General features: G+C 36.7%; 1 protein-coding gene and 1 pseudogene across 1 annotated transcript in view; one reads left to right on the plus strand and one right to left on the minus strand.

Moving 5' to 3' along the window:
* Positions 1–25,827, plus strand: part of Prkd1 (protein kinase D1) — a 182,699-nt gene that overhangs the window by 14,388 nt on the left and 142,484 nt on the right. The gene's annotated exons all lie outside the window — the stretch shown is intronic.
* Positions 23,688–24,630, minus strand: LOC105998652 (annotated as a pseudogene).

Genomic DNA, 25,827 nt, shown 5'->3' on the forward strand with positions numbered 1-25,827 from the left:
AAGGTTCCCTTCTGTCCACATCCCCTCCAACATCTGTTGTTACTAGATTTCTTGATTATAGCCATTCTAACTGGAGTGCGGTGGCATCTCAATGTTGTCTTGATTTGCATTTCTTTTATGGCTAGAGCATTTCTTCATGTGTCTATTGGCCATTCCTATTTCCTCTTCACAGAATACTCTTCAAGTCTTTAGCCCATTTACTTATTGGGCAGTTGTATCTTTGAGGATTTGTTGTTGTGGGATTTAGTTTTTTGAGTTGTAAGTATATTTTAGATATGAGACATATGAGGTATGTATGAGGCTAGTGAAGATCTTCTCCCAGTCCATGGGCTTCCTATTGATCTTGCTAGCTATGTCCTTTGCCTTGCAGAAACTCTGCAGTTTCATGAAATCCCATTTGTCCAACCTTTCTTTGATTTGTTGTGTTTCTGGGTCTCTATTAAGAAAATTTTTGCCTGTGCAAAGGAGACCTAGAGTTTCTCCTATTCCTTCCTGGAATGTTTTCAGGGAGTCTGCTTTTATTTTGAGGTTTTTAATCAATTTGGAATTGATTATGGTGCAAGGTGATATATATGGATCTAGTTTTAGTTTTCTACAAGTGCATAACCAATTTTGCCAGCACCATTTACTGAAAAAGCTGTCTTTCTTCCATTCTATTTCTTTAGATACCTTTTCAAAGGTTAGGTGGGTTAATTTCTGGGTCTTCAGTCCTATTCCATTGGTCCTCAAATCTGTTCTTGTGCCAGTACCAGGCTGTTTTTATTACTATGGTTTTGTAGTAGAGTTTGAAATTTGTAATTGATATTCCTCCAGAGCTGTTCTTTCTGCTAAGGATTGTTTTTGCTATTCGGCGTCTTTTATTGTTCCATATGAATTTTTGGATTGCCTCTTCTATTTCCTTGAAGAATGAGGTTGGAATTTTGATAGGTATTGCATTGAATTTGTAGATAGCTTTTGGCAATATTGCCATCTTCATGATGTTAATCCTCCCAATCCAGGAGCATGAGAGGTTTTCCACTTGCTTAGTTCTGCTTTAATTTCCTTTTTCAGGTTTTCAAAGTTTTAGTCATAGAGGTCCTTCACCTCTTTTGTTAAGCTAACTCCAAAGTATTTTATTTTTTGTGGGGCTATTACAAAAAGGGTTGCTTTCCTAATTTCAGCTGCGTTCTTCTCATTATTGGCATATAGGAAAGCCACTGATTTCTGGGGGTTAATTTTATACCCTGCTAATTTGCCAAAGTTTCCAATCAGCTCAAGTACCTTGAGAGTGGATTCCATGGGGTTCTTTTTTTTTTGTCTTTAAAAAATTGTTTTTATTGTGAAAATACTGTACAAAGGGGTTACAGTTACATGAATAAGGTAATGAGTACATTTCTTATCCAGCATTGTTGCCTCATCCTTTGTTTTTCCCCTGCCATCCCTTATACCTCCTCAGCTACACCTCCCACCCTCTACCCCAACCCCCCACCCCCACCTAAATTGTAAAGTTCGTTTTTTGACATAGCGTCTTGTACATCTCATTGTTGCAATGGGTTAATCTGTATCCCTATTTCAACAATTGTTTTTTTCCCTTCCCCTCCCCTAATTATACCAACATCAAATACAGTGAAAACAGTTGTTATACTGTGGGGGAGGGACATTTTTTAAGTTTCCTTTTTCTGAACACTAGGGGCAGCTTGGCGTAAATTATTCAAGGAAACTGGCATTGGATCATAGTCTCATCATAATTCATATTAATCTCCCAACCAGGATGCTTTGAAAGTAATATAATATTCTTTAGGAATGTTTTTTCCTGTGACACTGTCCATATATATTCACATTTCTTAAATAGTATTTCTAAATTTATTTTTTTCCATTTTTAGTTTTGCAATCAAATACTTATTTAATAGTAATAGGCAAATTGAATACAACCTGTGTGGAGTGTGTTTGTGGGAGAAGGCTGCATATTTTTATTTGAAACCAGCACCAGTTACCCCTTTCTGCTCTCCCCAGGTGGGGACTGCTATACCTCTATAGTCTCATTATCAAATGCAGAGTCACTCTGTTTTTCCCTCCTTTCCTTACAAATAAAGAAACTCCCTGTGTTTATGCTCCTCTTCCACTCCATCCACCTTTGAGATTCTACTTTTCTGTCTTGGCCACAATTGCTTACAAAAAGACATGAACAGCAAAGAAACAAAGGCAGAGTTCAAAACCAGTGACACTAAAGTCATCTGTTACTGCTCCAAATGTAGCCAGACATAACAGCAAGACTAAGAGAACATTGACTTATGTGAGGAAACTTAAAAAATGCCATGTCTACTCACCAGTTTTGACAGACCTGCTGCTATAAGAAAGTGTCAGGGGAAAGGGGAGAATCCAGCAAAGCAAGTGACTCCTTTAAAAACATGCTGACAAGGCATGTAAGAATAGTGCCTTCTCTTGCCCATTCCCTCAACATTAGGGCTTCAGAAGGGCTCTCTTGTTCTTACAAGCTATTTTCTGGATATCAAAAGGGAGCCATGTTGTATCAGACCACTTGTAACTAGGCACCATATTATCCCACTTCCCTAATGTCACTGAAGCCTTAAGTTATTCAGTTGCCTAAATCTATTTTGATACATGTCTTTGGGCAGGTTATATACTCAGGTTTAGATAGATTAGATTGATGAATAGAGGGTAGATAGATACTTTTGCATATCTACATACATGTTAACAGCATTGTTTTCCAAGTTCATCTCCCAGTAATGCTTAATAATTTTGTGATTTACTCAATAAAATTAAATATAGCTTTAAAAATTTCCCATGCCTTCTGTGCATGTCACTATTACTTGTATGTCTTCCACATGCTTTGTTTTTCATTTTTTAAAGTTTATTTATTTGAGAATAGGATCTCAGTATGGATCTCATACTGGCCTGAAACTCACAATCTTCCTGCTTCAGCCTCTTGAGTGCTGAAATTACAGGCATGCATACCCTAGGATTACAGTTTCCCAAACAATTTTTAGGCCTTAAATTGTGGACCAATGCCTCGTAGTTTTTTCTTCCTCCTTGTCTTTATGCTTTGCTTGCAGCTGAGGTTGCTGAAGGTAATGCTTAATTCTCTTCAATCCAAGAGGCTTTATATGCTATTTAACTCCATTTGTGGTTAAGGAATTGAATGAAATGACTTTCTTTGCATTCCCTAATGTGTTTTGGGTTCTTTTCTATAGCATCCTCCCTCTAGTCCAAAGAAGTCTGGTTTATTTATCTCTCTTTATCAAATTACATTGTGGTGATTGACCTCAAGTCAAGGCTTTTAGCTGTAACCAAGGTCTTTATTTGGTGGTATTCTTTCTCTATCTGTAGGCTGTTTCTCTTTCTTGTTGCTACACACACCTGCACTACCCCTTTTAAACTGCATTTTCTATTCATTTCCTGTCCCTTCCTCTGGCATGTGGCCCGTTTATGTATGTCTTACATCACTTTGGTGCAGTCTTAGTGGACTTGTATCCTCTTATACCCTACCATGGCCTTCTATGTCTGTAATCTGAATTATAATACTATCCACTTTGCCCTTCCCCTTCCAGAACCTCAAGTGACTGACTGCTAGATATATCCCTTTGCCTGTTTGGCTCAATACAGACGCATCTTTTCCCAGTAATTTTTGTTTCCATCCTTCTTTAAAATCATAGATAGGAGAGTCTCAGTAAGCATGTATGATCTTATTGAATGACTGATAGCCAGCAGATTAGAAGTACTACTTATGTAAAATAATAATTTGCTTTAAAAATATTTCTCTATATAATACTGATAACATAATACTAATTTTTTTTTTTTTGGTCCGGTCGTGGGGCCTGAACTCTGGGCCTGGGCGCTGTCCCTCAGTTCTTCAGCTCAAAGCTAGCTCTCTACCACTTGAGCCACAGTGCCACTTCCGGCTTTTTTTCTTTTTGCTTATGTGGTACTGAGGAATGGAACCCAGGGCCTCAGGCATGCAAGGCAAGTGCTCTACCACTGAGCCACCTTCCCAGCCCATAATACTAATTTTTTATGTCAGTTCTGGGCCTTGAATTCAGAGTCTAGGTGCTATGTTTGAGCTCTTGTGCTCAAGGTTTGTACTCTGTCATTTGAACCACAGGTTCTTTGGTGGTTAATTGGATATGTGTCTTATATATTCTTTCTTGCCTGGTCTCGCTTTAAAACACAATTCTTAGATGTTAGCCTCCTACGAAGTTTTCAGCCATTGGTGCCTGGCAATACTAAATATTTCTAGGGCTGAAGTTTAGGTCTTTATTGATATGACCAAGAATAAGAATTATTATCTGTGAAGTGGACAACATTATACTGATTATAATGTGAGACAAAACAAATGCTACTAGGACACCTCAGGCCCGAAGGTTAACATGAGCTTGCACATGGAACTGTTCTTCCCCAACCCTGTGGACAAGTTGGAGCACCTTATTCATGTGTCAGTCCCTGGAGATGTGGTTAATGATCACCTTCATCTAAACTACAGTGAGCAAGGGTCAGGAACCCAAAACACTGGGCTTTCTTCTTCCTGTGGACCACAGTAATTTCTTTTCTTTTCTTTTTTTTGTTGGTTTTTTTTGAGTCCGGTCATTGGGCCTGAACTCTGGACCTGGGCCCTGTCCCTCAGCTCTTCAGCTCAAGGCTAGCGGACTACCACTTGAGCCACAGCACCACTTCCGGCTTTTTTTTTCTGCTTATGTGGTGCTGAGGAATCGAACCCAGGGCCTCATGCATGCAAGGCAAGCGCTCTACCACTGAGCCACCTTCCCAGCCCTACCACAGTAATTTCATACTGTCAGTAAGCTGTGGAAAATTTCCTCTTGAAGACTGTTTCCCTGAGTTTTCCTTATCTTATTACAAATTAAATTTTACATTATAATTTTATATAAACATAATTTGATTCTTTAATGTTTCACCAACAGGAAGTTGAGAGCAGTCTGACATAGGACTGCAGTTAAAATGAGAGAAAAACTATGCAAAATATGTTTGAGAAAGCCTCAACATTTACTTCATGTCTTCAGATAACATTAGAAATTTCATTTTGCTATATCTTTTTTTCTTCTTTTTTAATGCAATTATCTATCATCTTTTATTTTTTAATTTAATTTTATTGTCAAGGTGATGTACAGAGGTGTTATTTTACGTAGTGAGTACATTTCTTGACGAACTTGTTACGCCCTTCCTCATTTTTCTTCCACTTTCCCTACACCCTGATCTCCCCCTAACCAAGCTGTACAGATCATTTCCAACATATTGTCTTGTGAGTATTGCTGTTGCCTTAGTTCGTGCTTTGTCCTTTGTCTCACCATTTTGTTGATCCACTTCCCTTCCCTAATTCAGATAAATGTATACACAATGCCAAGGGCACCAACATCACATACAGTGACATCAGAGGATAAACTATAGGGGAAAAAAACCACAAGAAAAAAGAAATCACATAATTCATTAAAAACAGCAATAACAAAGAAAAGCCTCTTGTTTCCATGTCTTGGAGTTTCTTTTGCTTAGCATCATCATTTTAAATGATCATGTGTACTACATAGCTACTAAGCTATTCTGCTCATCTGCCAGGATTATCTCAAACATATGCTAATTATTACAAATGAGGGAAACCATGAAATCTATGTTTCTTTGTGTCTATCATTTCTTAGCTGCTTTCGAAGTTATAAACCAAACAGGTTGCTCCTGGCTAATCTGCTAATTGTTTTTCCCTCCTTTCCTTTTTTAAAATTTATTTTATTTTTTTATTATTTTATTGTAAAAATAGTGTACAGAGGGGTTACAGTTACATGAGTAAGGTAATGAGTACATTTCCTATCGAGCATGGTTACCTCCTCCTTTGTTCTTTTTCCCCTACCATCCCTTCCCTCCCCACCTCCCTAATTCTCCCCTTCTCCCAAAGTTGTAAAGTTCGTTTTCTACATAATGTCCTGTACATTCATGGTTACAATGGGTCATCCTGTATCCTTGTTTCAGCATTTTGTTATGTATCTTCCCCTCCCCCAATTAGAAAAAATGGATATACAAGATGCAGGGCACTGTCATCAAGTACAGTGAAAACAGGGGTTATACCTTGGGGGAAGGACATACAAGAGAAATAAAAAAAAAATCACATAGTTCATTTTAGATACATTAAAAACAATAGCACCTCCTTTCTTTTTGAAGATCATGGTTTATGAGAATTAGTACATTTATATTCAATAAGCCAGGAAAAGATTGCTCAGGAGTGGATAGATTATTTATGCAAAATAAAATAATAATTTAGTAGAAGTTTCTCACCAAACATATTTCCACCACTGGCCAATTCCTCTTGTCTGTTAAGCAAAAGATTAGCATTATTATAAATTAAGAAACCTTACAAATGGAAGTTTCTCTTACTGAAGCCAAAGTGAAGTTCAGGATATGGTACTGAACTGTAAAAATTCATAGAATTTAAAGTCTTCTTCCTGATGGATCTCTTATCAAAGCCCACTAATTCAGCCATAGCATAACAAATGAATAACAGGACTATATTTATATGACTTAAGTCTTTTTTTGTTTGCTTTATACTTGGTTCATAATTATTTGTGTTTGCTGGTATGGATAACTTTTAGGTGGTTCAGTGAAGAACAGACAAGAATTCTGCAAGATAGATTATTTAAAGATAATTTAAAGTTGGAAAGCTAAATGTTGAACCTTCCCTTCCTTTACCTCCGGTAAAAACACACATTTGTTTGTTTGTTTCTGGTATATCTTTAAGATAGATTCTGTACTATCATAATTTTCATAGAAACCTGCTTTTGCTTTGGGTTCCACACTGTCAAGGAAGCTAGTGCTGAAGGCCGGGCTTCTAGTGTTCAGGAAGTGACACAGGAACTGGAGATGTGACAGAGAGGTCTGTGTTTTAGGATGAATTTAAACACATAATGATTATTCTGTAGTTGATGATGGAGAGGAGATAGTGATGATACTAAGGAAAGCTCTGGACACCTAAGAGCTGTGACATTTTCTCATCTTCATCCTGAGTCTTGTCCTTTTTGTTTGCCATGCAGTTTGGTTACTTTCTAGAGAGAATAAAGAACAGATGACTTACGTATGTAGTAACACTGATTTACTTTGTGATTTTATGCAATTGCAAAACCTTGGCTTACAGGGTTTTTTTTTGTGCTTTTATTCATGGGTAGTAGATGAAAGCATCTACTACTCATCCTCCTGTCACATGGATTCTGTGTGGTTTTCAGTCTGCAAGTGATGTGGCATGCACAGCAATTGGGTATTTCTACAACCAGAACATCTTGTTTCATTTTTCTCTGTTCGTTGTGTTTTCTGTCAATACCAGATATTTCAACTTTCTGTTCCTGGTTTCCTTGTCTGTAAAGTGAAGGTAATACTGGTGCCTACATTGTAGTGTTTTACAAAAAATAAAATAAATTAAGCTCTTGATAGCATTTCTAGATATACCAGCTATAGCATGTAATAAATGTTATTTATAATGTTGTTTCTTCTCCTCACCCTCTAAGTTGCCTTTCTCCAAAAGCCTGGTCTGATAACTCAGAAAAATTTTAGCTTACACAGTGTTAAAAATAAATCTTCATGGTCATACTCTTCAGAATTTTGGTATAAACTATTATGAAATGGCACTTTCCAAAACTACTTCCCAAGTTTGCTTTATCCCAGGATACATTCTGTCTCCTCTGAGCATCTGGCAAGTGCTACTCTAGCAATACACAGTGTTTCACTGGGTCATTGCATGGAAAAATTGTTCTGAAAGCGAGACAGGTCTCTTCACATTGGTTGCTTCCCTCACATTGAGAGGGAGAATTGATCCATAGAAAAGAAGGGGAGAAGAAGAAATATCATTTTTGATTAAATCATCAGCTTTTGAAATGGATTTTTTATTTGAATAACTTTGTCTTGGAGGTAGAGAAGTCAGACATCTAAAAAGATAGTAACTTTAATTGCTTACATCTTGAGAAATAGGGTGGTACTGAGCCTGGATCTAAGTGTTCGGCCAAGTTTCACACCACCTCCACTACAATTCAGCTCTTCATCTAGGACTAGTGGACAGAAATGTTGTTGAACACTTGTTGCAGTAAGGCAATTTATATTTCCAGGAACCACTTATAATATTTATAAGAAGAGAAGACAACAAAAAGCTTCAAGATTTGTCTATATTATTTTCATTACCATGTCATTATTATCCTGCTAATGAATGAATATAAGCATTTAACATATCTACTGAAACTGCAATCAGGTTAAGAAAACCGTGAGGACTCTTGTTTGTCGAGGATTAATGTCCAATATGAAATAAAGTAGTAGTGCTACTTCTTATTCAGGACCCCAACCCTAATGAAAACTAAAGTAGTCTCCTGAAAGCCATGGTTTTTCTTCCTAAGATTCATTACTGTAACAAGTCAGAAAAATATAGCATCATTCTAGTAAAGCCCTCCTTTCTTTTTTAGAAAGTAAATTACTGATTTATGTGCTATCAGGCCAGGTGTATATCTTTATCTTTTAGATTTGGTACATTCCTTAGCAATCTTTTATGCCTTTCTGAAATACAAGTAGGAGGGAAAAAGAGTGGCATGTTAGATCACCTCACTGTAATTTTCCTGAGTAAATGATAAAGAGTTGAGTGTACTTTTAAGAAAACAGAATTAGCCAGGCACCTATGGCTTGTGGTTATAATCTTAGCTATTTGGGAGACTGATTTTGAGAGGATTGCACTTCAAAGCCAGACTGAACAGAAAAGTTAACAAGACCCCTTAATAGTGGGGAACTGGATAAGGTGGAAGATTTCTGTTGTTCTAGCTAGACAGGAAGGCTAACAAATAGAGCTTATGCACCCAGGAAGGAAGTGAAAACCTATCTCAAAAAACAACAAACAAGACTAGGGCTGGAAGTGAGGCTCAGTAGTAAGAGTGACTGCTTAGCCAAAGGGAGGCGCTGTGTGTGAACCTCAGTTCCCTCAAAGAGAATAGCAACATAAATCATTCAGAGCTCTTCCCCAGCCTTAATATATATAGCTTTGGTAACTAAAGTTGTAGAAAATCTGGCCTTTAATACTCAAAGTATAATTCTTTTTAGTTGTGTTTAGACATCTAAGTGCCCCAGTCTAACTGCTGCAAATTGCTGTTCAACAATAGCTACAAATAATCAGTATGTTTGTTTTTGTAACAACGGAAAATTTAAGTGCAAGATTATATGACTATACAAAGTTTTCTCTTGTTTATAGGAATGGCCTCCTAAGCCCTCATTTGATGCTTGAAGCCATAAGACCATTAATAGTTCCTCTAAAAACACACGTACTTATGATTAATTTATAAACTAGAAATCATAGGAGCTTAATAATTATAAAAATAAAATAATTATAATATACAGTAATAGAATTTGTATGGATGTTGTCTTTCTCTACATACCTTACTGGTCAGAATTAATCCTTGTGATGATGTGACATGAGACAGTGTTAACTAAGATAGAATGAAATAGGTGAATGATGTAGATATTGTAACATACATGGGGGTTACTTGAACATACATCCTGCCATACTCAGACAGTCTAACTTATGTCTGAGACTTATCCTAAGAAACCATTACTAATAGGCATGCAATGTATTCAACATGCTGCATACTCTGTGTAAGGGGATGGCTTTTGTCCTGTGTGGAATGCTGCTGGATGGTTAGAGATTTTATCATATTAATCACAATAGTATTCAACGTAGTGTTTATAAACTGTTTCTGGAAATTTCTATCAAATACTTCCATTAAATGATTGCCTGTGAATAACTAAAAGTGCATGAAATGAAGCTGCATAAATGAAACTGGCGGGGTGGGGTGTTCTGTACTCATGGTTTATGGTCAGTGTGACATCTCCCTTATAGGTTATATTAATTTATCTTCATTCTTATCTTTCAAGTATGCTCAGTTTTAGTTTCTTAATCCCACACTAAGCCATTGTGTGGAAATGAGAATGAAGACAGTTTGGAGTGTTTGCATTGACTTCTCACTGTTCTCAAAACTCATGACCTTAGTCTATATATGGCACTTGGAATTCTCCTTGCCTCTTTATGGGTTCTCCAGGAAGATATGACACAGTAGTGCATTACCTTTTCTCCCAAGCTCTTCTGTATGCCAAGGCAGAGGGGACATACTCTCCATGTCAGATGGAGAGTAAGAACAGCCCTAATGGAGACAGTTCTGTGAAGACTTACTTTATGTGTAGCTACATTATGCATTTCTGTGGCAATGTGAATGGGCAAAATGGTGTGATAATTGTGGTGGTAACATAAAGACATTGAACATTCAGGCATTGTTATAAGTGTCTTACATATATTTGCTTACATATATAATATGTATCATTTTTCTGACACAGTTTAACTATACACAACTTCAGTTTGATTTCCAGTCAAGACTTTAGTGTTAGTCTTAAAGCTGCCATTCATTTTTGTATACAGTGTGCTGCAAATCATCTTGTTTCTCCAAGTCTTGGTCTATTTCCTATGAAGAGTTGACTTTTAGGTTTCATAAGACTGAATATAAACCATTTCATAAGACATCTGAGAAATGTGAGATATTTAGGTATCTCTCTACCTACATCTCCCTGAAATGCACATTTTTTAAGAGAGGCAACCACTTAAGTTTATAGTTTATATTTGAATACTAAGAATCAGGTATCTCACATGTAATCAGTATCATATTTTGAGGAAAAAATGAATGCTTAAATTAGTGCAATGAACAAATTGACAAAAGATTGATTAAATTGGCATTCTGTATATGATACTCAAAAATTGCTGCTTTGCTGTGGGAATTGAATTTCAATGCTGTCCTTAACCTAATCTATTCCTAAATTTAGTATTATCATCTTACTAGCTTTCTTATTCAAGACTTGTTCTATCTCTTACATATTGACAAAAGCTATGTCTTTTTTCAGAAATTGTTTCCTTTTAGAAAAATAGTCCTTATTTCAAAACACTGCACTATCTTTCATAATGTTTCTCCCATAAAGGAGACATAGTTCATAAAATAGCAATTACATTTTCTTGTCTAATTCATCAGCATAGTTAGGTACTTGTTTTACTACCAAGCCCAATCCATTCTTCCCTTAATCAGTCTTCCTAACCATTGTTTTCTTCTTCCTAAATAGTGTTTTTCTTTTCTAAAATGTATTGAGTAGTTATTTCTTTTTGATGTACCTCCACCCCCAATAGTACACTAACTAGGGTTTTCAGGTTATTCATGATCTCTGTGGAACCTCATAGTTCCATTGCTGCACTGATCTTTCTTTGGGTGGCTTTGAAGCTGGCCTCAGACTCTGGCATTTGTTTAAAAGTATGGAAGGAGTTAGAATTACATCCTAAGATTCCGACTGACCTCTCCTGCCGCCCTTTCTCCTTCTCCTCCTGCCTCTCACTACCCTGTCATCCTCCTTCCCTCCCCTGCTACACCACTCTAGAGCTCTGTGGCTTTATCCGTGCAGCAACACAGCTGTCTTAGCCTAAGGGTCAGCTGGCGAGACCTACAGGAAAATTGAGTCATGTGCACCACAACTAAAGTCTAAATCTCCATAGATCTCCCAAGTGTACATTCCATGGTTTTCAGGAAGAACGTATCAAACTACCCTGTACACAGAGAATTAGCCGAAGGCCTGGTTCTTCACCATCTGGCAAGTAGATATCCAGCCAGAAATCAAAGTCTGCCCTTCTCTTCTCTTTTCATCCATTACTGTGCTAATTGAGGACAGTATTAAAACTAATCCAGATAAACTGGAACAGAACATAAGGGCAAGGTAAGCCACACGACACATGTACTGTCTGGTCACATTGAACCTCCAAATTAGTAATACATTCTTCTTAGTGTAGAATTGGAAGAGTACATTCTCATGCATAAGACTCTTAATCACATTTGGGACTCAAAGGACTTTGAGGGTTTTTTGTGGTTGTTTTGTATTGTTTTAGGGTATGAATCAGGGTCTTACCTTTGTCCCTTAGGATTTCCTTAAAGGCTGGTACTTGAGCTACAGCTTCACTTATGGATTTTTGGTGATTAACTGGAGATAGGAGTCTCATCAACTTCCCCACATGAGCTGTGCTCATATCTCAGCCCCCTGCTAAACAGCATTGTAGGTGTGATCCACTATGTAGAAAATATGACAGTAAGATAATAGTTTGTTGTTTTTGCTTTTTAGACAAGAGTTGGGTTATAAACCACATGCTGGTGGTGAAAATGCAATCTATACCATTTTATATACTAAGCATATTCTCTAATTCTGAGTACACATATAGCCTTCAATCCAAATCTTATTAACTACTTTATTCCTCTCTTTGAGTGAATTATTTGGGGATTACAGAAAAGGATCACATTCTATATTAAAAATTATACCTTGAAAGTTTTGAGATATTGATATAGATGTTAAAGTACCTGAAAGTGATAAAAATCATTTTAGGCAATAATATTGTATTGTTTATAGGTATTTCTTGGAGTCTATTCTGTGAAGAGACCGCTTTTTCACACTGATAGTTGCTTAAAAAAAACAATAGTTTTCTTCTGTATTGGACAACACAGAATTCTTGTGTTATAAGTATGAGCTAGAGAATCAAAATATTTAGGTTTTCTTTTGTCCATCTATTATAAGAATGTGAAATTGTATAGCAAGAATTGGTTGAGAGATGTACAATCCAGTCATTCCTCTACAACTGCTCTGTGCACTGTGGTAGCCAGTGCCCACACTTGGATATTTACATTTGTTAATTAAAATTAAATAAATTCAAATTCATTTCCTGAGGCATACTGGCTATATTTCAAGTATTCAATGGACACAAGGCTGGTAGCTTCATTGTCAACATCCAGTGTAGTTCTATTGAGCTGAGCATGGTGAGTGCTACATACCTGAAATCTCTGTTGCTTGAGAGGTTGGAAGAGGAGGGTTACAGTTCCTAGCCAGCAAAAGCTTCTTAGATTCTATCTCAGAAACAAGCCAAGCATGGTTCATGTAATCCCAAGTACTTGAAAGGTGAAGGTAGGAGAGTTGTGGTTTATGGTCACCTAGAACAAAAGCATAAGAACCTATCTGACACAAACAAACAAACAAAAGCTAAAAGCAATAGTCTGGTGACATAATGCAAGTGGGAGAGCACTTACCTGTCAAACAAAAGGCCCTGAGTAAATCCCCAGAACAAAGTTCAATTGAACAGAGTAGTTATGTCACCCCAAAGACAGAAACTTGGATAACACTGTTTGTATATACACATTCTGAAGAAATACTTTCACTGCACTGGCCTACTGAGAGGAGTTATCAGTAGCATAACAAATTTTTGGCAGCATATGTATTGCATAAATTTCATGGAAAAATTTCATTTTACCACTCCATGATTTCTTTAGTAGAACATCTTCAGTTATGCCCCTAAAACTCTTGGTTTTTTTTGGGGGGGGGTGGGAGGTTGTTTTTGTGCTGGTTCTGTGGCTTGAACTCAGGACCTGAGCTCTTTTCCTCAAGGCTAATGCTGTACCTCGAGCCATACCTCCACTTCTAGATTTTTGGTGGTTAATTGGACCAACAAGTCTCACAGACTTTTCTGACTAGGCTGGCTTTGAATTGCAATTCTTAGAAAATGTCAGCTCCCAAGTAACTGAGTAGTTAGGATTACAGGAGTGAGCCACTAATACTAGGCTAAAACTCTTTTTTCATTTGTGACTGGTATCCCTCTTACAGCAACTAATTTTTTTAATTTTTATTTTATTGTAAAGATGCTATACAGAGGGGTTACAGTTACATGAACTAGGCAATGAATACAGTTCTTATCCAGCGTTGTTACCCCCTCCCTTGTTGTTCTCCCACTATTCCTTCCCTCCTCCCCACCCCCCTGAAGTTGTAAAGTTCATTTCCAGTATAGTGCCTTGAAGGTATAATTGTTGCAATGGGTCATCCTGTGTCCTGTTCAGCTTTTTGTTATTCCCCTTCCTCTCCCCAAATGAGACAAATGTGTATACAAGATGCAGGACACCAAAACCAAGTACAGTGACAACAGGGGATCATAGAGGGGAAGAACATACAAAAGAAACCAAAAATCTACAGGTGGACCCATTGCAACAATGAGATGTACAAGATGTTATGTTGAAAAATGAACTTTACAACTTTGGCGCGGGGTGAGGGGGGGCAGGGATGGGAAGGGATGGGAAAGGGAAACAAAGGAGGAGGCAACAATGTTTGATAAGAAATGCACTCATTACCTTACCCATGTAATTGTAACCCCTCTGTACAATATTTTCACAATTAAAAAAAGAAGGAACAAAAATATCACATTAAAAACTGCAACAACAAAGAAAGACTTCGTGTCCATATCTTGGGGTTCATTTCATTTAGCATCATCTTATATGGTCATATGTACATAGCTTTTGATCCTTTCTGCTTATTTGATAAAATTATCCTAGATGTATACTAATCATTGCAAATGAGGGAAACCATGGGACCTATGTTGTTTGGGTTTGGCTTATTTCACTTAATAGGGTTTTTCTCAAGTCTTTCCATTTCCTAATAAATGGGGCAGTATCATTCTTTCTGATGGAAGCATAGAATTCCATTATATATATATATATACCATATATATATATATATATATATATATATATATATATATATATATATATATATACCATATTATCAAAATAAAGGTTGGACAAATGGGATTGCATTAAACTGTAGAGCTTCTTCATGGCAAAGGACATAGCTAGTAAGATCAATAGAAAGCCCATGGACTGAGTAAAGATCTTTATTAGCCATATAACAGACAAGGGCCTCATATCTAAAGTATACTTAGAATTCAAAAAAAATAAATCCTCCAAAAACAAATCCTCAAAGAAACAACAGCCCCATTGATAATTTTTGTTTTTGTTTTGGCCTCAAGTTCTCAAATCTGCATCTGTTGCTATTTTTTTTTTTTTGTCAGTCATGGATCTTGAACTCTGGGCCTTGGCTCTGTCCCTGAGCTCTATCAACTCAAGGGGAGCTATCTATCACTTGAGCCACAGGAGATAAGAGTCTCATGGACTTTTCTGCCCCATCTGGCTTTAAACCGTGATCCTCAGATCTCAGCCTCCTAAGTAGCTAGGATTACAGGCATGAGCCACCAGGGCCCAACGTCTGTGGTATTACATATCAATACTGTATTTCTTTTACTATATGAATTTTTGTATGTGGTTCAATCTTTAGTTTCTCCATGATTCACTGATTTTTTTTTAAAAATATGACATTGTTTGCTAAATAAAATTTACATCAAGTTCTTGGCTGCTTCATTTACTAGCTCTGAGGGATTGGGAAAGCTATTTAGTATTTCATTAAAAAAAATTTTTTCCTCATCTTCAAACTGAAGGCTGGCCATTATATTAACTCAATGACTGCATTCATTTCCTAGGATATGAGAAACTATAGATGGAAAGCTTTATCATAGGGTATATAGATTTTCCATTACATACCATTATCATATGGCATGAAACTTGTTCCATTACATACCATTATCATTATAGTAGTGAGAGGTGCTGGATTTTATCTAAGGAAAGAAAGTTTTAAATAGCATGTCAATACTAGAAATTTATAAAAATACATTTGTATAACTTTGTCACAATTGGATGCTGATTTTGACTCAAAAACCTTTCGAAGATCAATTTAACAACAAATAAATGATGCTTGCTCTGATGCAAGCTCTAGTGATAGGATGTAAGTTTGAATGAAATTTATATCCTGGGGGCTGGGAAGGTGGCTCAGTGGTAGAGCGCTTGCCTTGCAGGCATGAGGCCCTGGGTTCAATTCCTCAGCACCACATAAGCAGAAAAAACTAGAAGTGGTGCTGTGGCTCAAGTGGTAGAGCGCTAGCCTTGAGCTGAAAAGTTGAGGGACAGAGCTCAGGCCCAGAGTTCAGTCCCTGTGACCAGCAGAAAAAAAAAAAGTAAGAAAGAAATTTATATCTTGGATACAATTTTAGAATTGTATTGATCAATATTGAAGACTAATTTTATCAAGAGTATTTTGTACTATAAATGGATTCTCCTTTTTACTATAATGAATACCAGGATACCTTTAAACTTCTGATGCAGTGATATGGTTGTCCTGCATTTATCATACCATATACTTTGTGTCCATAGTTAGACAGATAACAGGCAGACACACACACTCACACACTCATGCATGCACAATTGGGCAGAAGAGCCTGTATGAAGTAAGGATGGAAAGGTAGAATTGTATATGCTATCATGATAAATGAAATAGTCATTGCAGGCTTTCCTTGTTAAAATGGCAACTGAAGGCCAGCTGGTGGCTGATGACCATCTTAAGTCTTCATAGTTATGGATTTCTGTTGCTTGATATAAAAGACCAGGTTTCACTTGAGAAGCTGCCAAATGCCCCTTTTCGATGTCCCATGATTGGTGGCACATCACTTCAGTTCAATGTCTCAGGCATGCTGCCATCTGCCCAGCACTCTTATTCTGCTGGTTGGCATGTTGCTTATTTGCTTTTAACATGCAACCCATATAAAAATCTCTCATAATCTGCCAAAATTAGAAATGCAGCTGTTTTATGTCTTAAACAGCAATAGCACTATTCATTATGCCAGTATGGCAGAATAAAGTTGAAGAATGTATTCAAAAAGAGCAATACTACCCCAGAATCTATTTGTACTTCTTGTTTTTAAAGTGCATGTATGATAGGGCTGACCATAGACTTCAAGACAACACATATACCAAATAAATAGTTTAGTATTAATGTACTTTAGTATTAAGTACTTTATGTATTAATGCAGAAATTGGAATTGAAAAAAAATGATTTTTTTCAAGTTACAAAACAATTTGAGCCTCTTAGTTTCATGAAATGACGACTTACCTTGTTCTATATTTCCTCAGAAATACTTTGAGATTCTAATTTTTACAGTTTGATAATCTTGAGAACATTTATCATGTAGGGCTATGTGAAGAATTCTCAATGAGGAAGTGGTGCTGTGGCTCAAGTGGTAGAGCACTAGCCTTGAGCTGAAGAGCCAAGGGACAGTGCCTAGGCCCAGAGTTCAAGCCCCATGACTGACCAAAAAAAAAAAAAAAAGAATTCTCAGTGATAGCAAATGTTTGTTCCATTTATTTTCATTAAAGGGTAAAAATTTTCCCCCATATAGCCAAGTGGTGACACTGAAAACCATTCGTTGTTCCAATATGTTATCTACAATCATATTGTTCAGGAATGATAGCCATTAGCTAGCAACAAAGCTTTGGTATGCGTTACTGTGTCCATAATCACCTTTTATTTATTTTTAAAATGACTGAACGTAATTGTTCTGAAACAAAAATTGAGTAATTTTGGTTTGCTTCATTCACTTTTTTTCTTGAGAGTTTCTAAGAAATAAAGGTCTGAGTTGAATGCATTTGACTGTGTGTTAATGTTGACTTCATGTGATCTTCCCCTTGTGAATTTCACACTCTTAAAAAATCTTTTTTATTGGTGAGACATAACCTGTAAAAAAATGGTCTGCTTACTCTAGTTGGGGCATAAAAATTAATGATTGAGCATCGTACCAAGTTTCTAAGTGGATATACTTCCAATACATTTATTTTTTTATCTTCACCAAGATTTACAGTATAACAAGGATGCATTGTACTCACAAACTAATATTTTTGTATGACTATACAACTACTTAAAGATAATAAAATATGACAAAAATTTACAGTACTCAAAACACAGGGACAATGGTTCTTACAAACTCCATTTAACCATTCACTTAAAGCCAGATATATAGCTGTCAGTGTATAAATATGTGTTCATGGCTGCAGATTTTGAAATAGAATCTCATTGTGAAAAGAAAATGCTTTTGGTTTTAAGAAGCTAACATATTTGGAAACTTCTAAAGTTAAAATATTATTGATCTTATTGGTTTATTTTTATATGACATGCTTTCTAACTACTATCAAAGAGAAAAGTCCATTATGCCTCTCTGTCTTTCTGTCTTTTGTTTCATTGTGTTATGTTGGATCTCACTTTATACTTGAGTGATTTTCAGTTACTCTCTTTTAATTAACTAGCTATGGAGTGTAACTTCAGTTTATAAAGTTACAGTATTCTTGTTTTTACACCATCTGACATAGTTTTAGTCTTTTTTGAATTTTAGAAAGCAGTAGGATTTATAGAATTATACAACTTGGGGGGAGGGTAGTAAGGAGAGGTACGTGGGAGAAAATAAGGGAGGAAGAACAGTTTAAAAAGAAATAAACTTATTACCTCACATATGTAACTGTAAGCCCCCTATTCATCACCTTTACAAGAAAGATAAAAATATTACCTTTGCAGAAATTATAAAATTGGAGGCAATATATTTATTTAATTATAAGACTTTAATATACTACCTTTCCCACATACAACAAATGTATAACATTTTTTTCTTGTCTTTCAAGATCAACAATCATCTCAGGATTATCTCATGTATAAATCTCTACTCTTGCTGATGTTATGCTTTTAAAACATTTAATGCTGAGCCCAAAGGTCTTAGTTTGCCATCTCTAATAACTGAAATCTATTTTTGATATCCTGGAGTGTGAAACATGAAAAAAGGAGCCTACTACACAAAACATCTTTCTAGCTTCCAATTAAGAATGTCCTTCATACATGATGGAAACCCAGCAAGGATTAAACATAATGCATTTTCTTTTGGAATAGTTTTAGTTTTATAGTAGATTAGCAGAGATATTACAGACAATTCATCACATCTACATTTACTTTCTCCTATTTCATGGAATGTCTGTCAGAACTAAAACATGAACATTCCTATAGGATGTCTAGCTTCTGACTTAAGACCCAATCTAGAGTACCAAATTTCATTTAGCTTGGCATATCCTCTTAGTCTTTTTTGGTTTCTAACAATTTCTCAAATTTCCTTGTTTGTCATGACCTTTAGAGTCATGAGGAACACACCTGATATGAGATTTATCTGCTCTTATACCTTGATTAAATTGGAGTTACGCATTTTGGAAGGAGAATGGCTTACGCTGAAGTGCCTTATTCAGCACATCACATCTGAGGTACATGATGTCCATGCAATATCCTCCCAGTTGGTTTAGCCTCATACTTGGTTTAGGTTGTGTTTGCCTGGCTTCTGCATTGTAAAGTTGTCCCCCCCCCACACACACACACACACTGCCTTTATTGACAAATTGGAAAGACTAAGCTCCAGCCTGTAGATGGAAAAGTATTTGCATATGTTAAATGAATTCATCTATAAGGAAGTGTCTCTTTTGCATATATTTGTTCAAAGCACTATTTTAAATCAGTATTCTCCCTCCCTCCCTCCCTCCCTCCCTCTCCCTCTCTCTCTCTCACCTTTTATGGGGCTTGAACTCAGAGCCTGAGTTCTGTCCCCAAGCTCAAGACTAATACCCTACATTTGAGTCACAGAACCACTTCTGGCCTTTTCTGTTTATGTGGTACCGAGGAATGAAACTCAGTACTTCATGCATGCTAGGCAAGCACTCGACCACTAAGCCACCTTCCCAGCCCAGATCAGTATTCTTTTATTTCATTGAATTATATAAATTTGAGTGCTGTTATACTAATACCTTCAAGATATACTTTTCTGACTAAACATAAATAGAATGCAAATGAATATACATAAACTTTTATAAAACAATTGTGAATATTATTAAATATCAGTAGAACCAACAGTGATGGCTGATTGTATACAGCTAGACAGGACTGTGCTGTTACCAGTTTTTCTTTAAAAAGTATTATGGATATGCTTGTAAGAGTCCTTCTTGATATGATTAATGTTTTAGTTGCTAGCCTGAATCAAGCAGGTGGCCATCCCTAATATGCATTGATATAATCCTATCAATGAAAGTCTGAATAAGACAAGACAGCTGAGGAGAGAATTTGCTGTCTCTGCCTGATTCCCACATGGGCATCATCTGCTTCTTAGAATCAGATTTGCATGCAAGGCAAGCACTTTACCACTTTTCCAAGTGAATTGTTCATGGCTATTCCAAGTATGAAGATACATGTAAACTTTTTATTTAATAAAAAACAATGTGATTGTTTCAGTAAAGTGAATACTTTTCCATGGTTTCATGTTCAAAATAACTCCTTCATTTTAATCCCTTTATAACACCTTTTCCTAAAGAAAGAGACTGGCTTTTTGTTGTTGTTTTTTTTTCAAAATCTTAAACATAATAAAAGTTTTGTTTGAATCTTTCATGAATCAAAAGATATTTGACATAATTTCTGAATGTTGATTTTTTTTTTTATAATTTGAGAAACAATTTTGCTTTTGTTTATCCCAAATAGCTGGCATTTTAAGAATCAATTCTAACAATATAACTAATTTTATGGCAATTGGCATGTTTAATACAGGTAAATTGATACATATTTTAGGACTGGATTGATTTCATAGAAAAAGCATTAGAGTGGAAATTGATTTAAGAAGCAACCATTTATCTCTTGAATAGTTGAAGTGGAATGTTTGTTGGAATATTTTTAATGCTTTTTTTGAAAAGAGGAAAACACATTTGAAATGTGCTTATCTAACTTCTACAACACTGGACTACTAGGAATAACTTTTTTTAAGACTTACTCTTCTGTACAAATAAGCTCTTTGAAATTCAAGTGCAAAAACATGAGATAAGCTACATCATCTTTCACTCTGATACAAGTGCACCAAGGCAGTGCCATTTGCTCAGGACCCAGCTCTCTTGCCCTTCCTTCCTTCTCTTGGAGTCACTCCACACGCAGGCTTTCCTCACTTCTACTCCTTGAAAGCCAGGCTTCCAAAGCACTGTTGAAGGGGCTGGGAAGGTGGCTCAGTGGTAAAGCACTTGCCTTGTATGCTTGAGGCCCTGGGTTCGATTCCTCAGCACCCATAAGCAAAAAAAAGCCATAAGTGGTGCTGTGGCGCAAGTGGTAGAGCGCTAGCCTTGAGCTGAAGAGCTGAGGGACAGCGCCCAGGCCCAGAGTTCAGGCTTATGACCGGACCCAAAATAAAAAACAAAACAAAGCACTGTTGAGCGCTCTATTGTGGATGTGGATGACCAATAAGTTATATTTTAAATATCAAAGATTATTAAATAAAGAGAATGGATACTTTTAAAAAAGAATTAGATTTACACTGCAACTGTATAATTGGATCTCCTGAGTGTCCATCTTGGTCACTGCTATTCTTAGGACATCTCATACTCCTTAAATTTTAGAATTAAAAAAAAAACAAAGAAAAAATAAAGTAGTTGTATGAAAGGGTTTCAGTTCACCAAGTCAGATCATGAGCACAAGGCATCTTGGTGAGATTCATTTTGTGAATCAAATCTTTATGATAAATTGCTTTTCAATTATTTTATCTATCCATCTACCTTCTCTCTCTGTATTTCTCATCTATCTGTTTGTCTGTCATCATTATCTATTTATTTGTATCCTTCTGATTTTGCTTCCATAGAGAATGCTAATTACACCACCTATTCCACTGTGCCACTGAGAAAGAATGCAATACTGTAACCTTGAAAGAACTCTCTGTTCTTCTTTCCTGGTTCTCTGTCTTTCTATTATCTTGACATTTATGTTAATCATTACTTTGGACTTGAGTTTTATCACATAAGGTTTTAAATTTTAAGTATGATTTACAAGGTAACAACTATATAATAATTCTTTTGTGCTTTTATACTTTTTAACTTGTGAAAATAAGTTGCATGTATTTCCTTTTCCTCCCTTCCTTCCTTCTTTCCTCCCTTCCTCCTGTCCTCCCTCCTTCCCTTCCTTCCTTTCTTCCATTTATGTTGGAGGTTCTGGGGTTTGAACTCACACTTACTAAGAAGACATTCTTACTGCTGAGTATACCTCCAAGACTTAACTTGTGCCAATTAATTTGAGATAGTGTGCCACATTTGGTCTGGTGCATAACTGGCTATAATTTTCCTATATAAGCAACTTGCTAAGTAGGGTACCAGGTTTTACAAATCTTCTTTGCTGGCTTCAAACCATTAACCCCGAAAGCTCAGCCTTCTGAGTAGCTAGGAGTTCAGGTCATTCTCTAACATTTTTTGCTTTAATTTTACTTTGGAGCTAACATATATTTGTAGTTTGAGGGAGGTTCATGTGATATCTCCATACATGCACACAGTGTACTTTGAGGTGAGAATCCAAGTATAGAATGTTAACATAGATGGTTATTTGGCATTTCAATCATAAGAATGAACAATTAATGAAGATTGAAGTATCAGATACCAGATATTTTTGACAGATCTTGATAGCATCAGCTATCTATTAGATTGAAAGGTATATCTCACCTCATGGTCCTGCACATCACCATTCAAGAAGCAGTAGAGACTGTGTAGAAGTCAATCTAGGCAAGTACTGTGAAGGTAGTCTACTAATGAGCTTTCATACACAAGGAATTAAATCATAGAATCATAAAAGCTGTTAGAAATGGTGAGCTAATTTGGCATTGTTAGCATGTTTTGGTTGCATCTGGGAAGAAACCTGTGATATATGGGTGATATTGAGTTTATAGATGCCTACCACAAAGCATCTATTAACCTGTTGTTTAGTTTGCTTTTCCTCTAGAATATGTTTCCTAAAATAACTGCATTACTTTTCTTCCTTAGTGCTATATTTCTAATACTAGAACAGAGTCTGAATCCCTGGTAAGCATAATCGATACAAATTAATGAGCCCAATATGTTAAAAAATATTGTTTTTATTCCAAATCACACACAAACACTTTATTAGTATCCTCTACAACAGACAATAACATCAGTCTATTAAAAACAGATTCTCAGTTCACTTGAAGCCAAATAGATCCAAGGAAAACAGATGGAAATTAAATACTTAAATTAGTTAAAAGGCAGTATGTAAGATATCACCTAAAACCTATAACCACAGTGGTAAGAGGCTGAAAAATTAAACTATAGCAAATTATCTAATGTGAATGTTAACAGTTACACAGCAGGAAGAAAGTTTGTATTGCAGAAGACTACAGTACAATGACCAGTTGGGCCTAAGATGCCATTTGGCCAGGAAAAGGTCAAGATAGCTGAATGTCAATCCAACTGGAAAGGAAGAGATACAAAGGAGTATCCAAGCTACACACAGTGAAGCAGATGATGATGATGGATCAGTCTTCTTCTTTCCAAGAAATATTTGCTACACTGAGTTACCCTATATCCCCACTTCAAGCTCTTGCCTAACAGCTGCATAAGCAGAACTGCTTGCTCCTCTCCATAATTACAGGGGGCTCAACTACCAAGACTAGGTTTGAGGTTTCTCAGACCTGCGTTAATGTATTATAGACCTTGGAGAATTTGTCTCACATAGGCTGGCTTTGTTTTTAGTTACTTGGAACACAGGAAAAAATGCAAAACATGCACATGCAGAGGAGTCTAAACTTTGTCAATCACATTTAAACCACTTTGCAGAACATGCTCTAAAGTCTGCAAATCTTGCAGCACCTGAGCTCTAGTTAATGCTGCAGGGGTCAAAAAATGACCAAGGAAGCCAAGATAAGATAATGCAGGTAGAAAATCGCAGCAGTTCATCTCAATTTGCCCTTCCCCAAATTAGGGTCTGCTAACTCTAATATGCCATGTGGGATGTAGAACGCTACATTGGAGCAAGCTTGATCTTCTGCTGAATTTGTAAAATACTAAGAGAAAGCAAGGGAGGAGAACAAGGGGTGGGGTTAACTTCATTTTTAAAAAGCCTCAGAAGTTATTCTATGATAAAAGGACATGGCTGAACAGGTAGGAAACTCCATTGTGAGTTCTCCTGATGGCTTCTGCAAGGATCATGGAGATGTCAATCACCTGTATTTTGGAGCAATGCTTTATCTTGTCCTCCTGAAGTATAGTGTTAGTGACTACAACTGCTTCAAAGCAGGCATTGTCGATGTGAGAAATGGCTGGGCCATAAAAGATCCTGTGAGTAAAGATTGCATAAACTCTGGTGGCTCCAGCTGAGAGAGGTTTGTCAGATGCATGGCTGATTGTGCCACCAGTGTCAGCCATGTCATCAACAAGGATAGATCCTTCACATCTCCTGCCAGCATCATGCCATCTACTGCATTGGCCTTCTCCCGCTCGTTGTGAATCAATGCAAAGTCCACATTCAGTCTACAATGGAGGACACTCTCTTGGCTCTGCCTGTATCAGGTGAAACAATAGCACAGTTTCTCCATTCAGAGATGTTCTCCCTAATCCACTTTAGGACAGCAGGTTCTGCATACAAATTGTCCAATGGGATATCAAAAAAGCCCTGAATCTGAGAGGCATGTAGATCCATTGTGATGATGTGATCTGCTCCAGCTACAGACAGCATATTTGCAATCAGCTTGGCTGAGATTGGAGCTCGGCTGTTAGACTTCTTATCCTGCTGAGCATATGGAAAACATGGGATGACTGCAGAATCTTGGCTGGGTGAAGCAATCTTATAGGCTTTAATCATGATCAAAAGCACCATTAGATTGTCATTAATTTCACCACAACCACTCTGAACAATGTAGACATCTTCTCCACATACACTTTCACCAATTCCTACACAGGTCTCCTGACTGCTGAATTTCTTAATTACCACCTTGCTTAGCTTCAGGCCCAGGTGGTCAGCATTTTTCTGAAGTTAATCGTGGTAGGAGCTATTGCTGAAGATTTTGATATTTGGCATCTTGGACAGCTATCCTAGGAGTTCTTTCCTCAGAGGCCATGGGTGCTGCTAAGATCAGAAGCGAGGTTGGCACAGATACTTAATACTAACAGACTCACAGTGCTATTCTGCCATCTTCAAGAAGTACTGTTGTTATTACTTTCTACTAAATATTTGTATGCCTTAGCATTTGCTAGCTCAAGTACCATCTTTCCTTACTTGTGTGTTGAATATACTTCCTAGTTGTTTTTTGTTGTTGTTCTGTCATTTGTTTGTTTGTTTTGGCCTCCCTCTCATTCCCTTGCATTCTGCAACAGTCTACTAACCATTGTGTTGTTAGCTTAGTCCTGGGTCTTGAACTTGGGGCCCAAGTGCTGTCTCTGAGCTATATTGCTGAAGGCCAGTGCTCTACTACTTGATCTGAAGCCTCTACCTTTGGCTTTTTGGAAGTTAATGGAGACAAGAGTCTCAAGGACTTTCCTGCCTGATTTGTCTTCCAACGAAGATCTTCAGATCTCAGCTTCCTGGGTAGTTAGGGTTACAGCCTTGAGCCACCATCACTACTAACTTCTAAAGCCTAAAATGCTTCATGATACTTCTTCATATGTGCTTTTTAATAGGATGAGGAAAAATCATCCTACACAATTTAGAAAAGTGTAATTTGACTTTTATTATCTTTCTTGTTGTTTTTCCCCTAGCCACATGGCTGCATATCCTACTCCACTTCCTATCCAAATCTATAGTATGCATTACTTCCAATATATTAAAATCTTATGCCTTTTATGAGTATTAGTCCTTCATGCTGTATTGTTTGCATAAATCTCAAACCTCCTTTGATTTGCCTAGCTAGATGCTATTCATAAATCATGTCATGAATCAGCAGGTATACCTTCCTCCAAGAGTTAAGCTCCACATTTGGGTCATACAGCTCTTCCTACCAGGTGTTCCCATCTGTAAAAGTCATCACATTCTGTATAATCATGTTTCCTGGTTAGAAAGTTGATGAAACTCTGTGAGTGAAAGGCCGTGGTTATCTAATTTGTAAGTATAATTTAAAAAATCATATCTTTCCTTGTAAAGATTATGAAACTTTTCTTCCTGTTTCTGATTTCTTTTTCTGATCATCATGCCCTGTTCCTTGAACAACATCTGGCAGTAAGTGTTGCTAAATAACTATTGTTGAACATATTGAACTTATAAACTGATTGTCATTTTAAC

Source organism: Dipodomys ordii, unplaced genomic scaffold (assembly GCF_000151885.1).
Source record: "Dipodomys ordii isolate 6190 unplaced genomic scaffold, Dord_2.0 Scaffold168, whole genome shotgun sequence".
NCBI lineage: Eukaryota > Metazoa > Chordata > Mammalia > Rodentia > Heteromyidae > Dipodomys > Dipodomys ordii.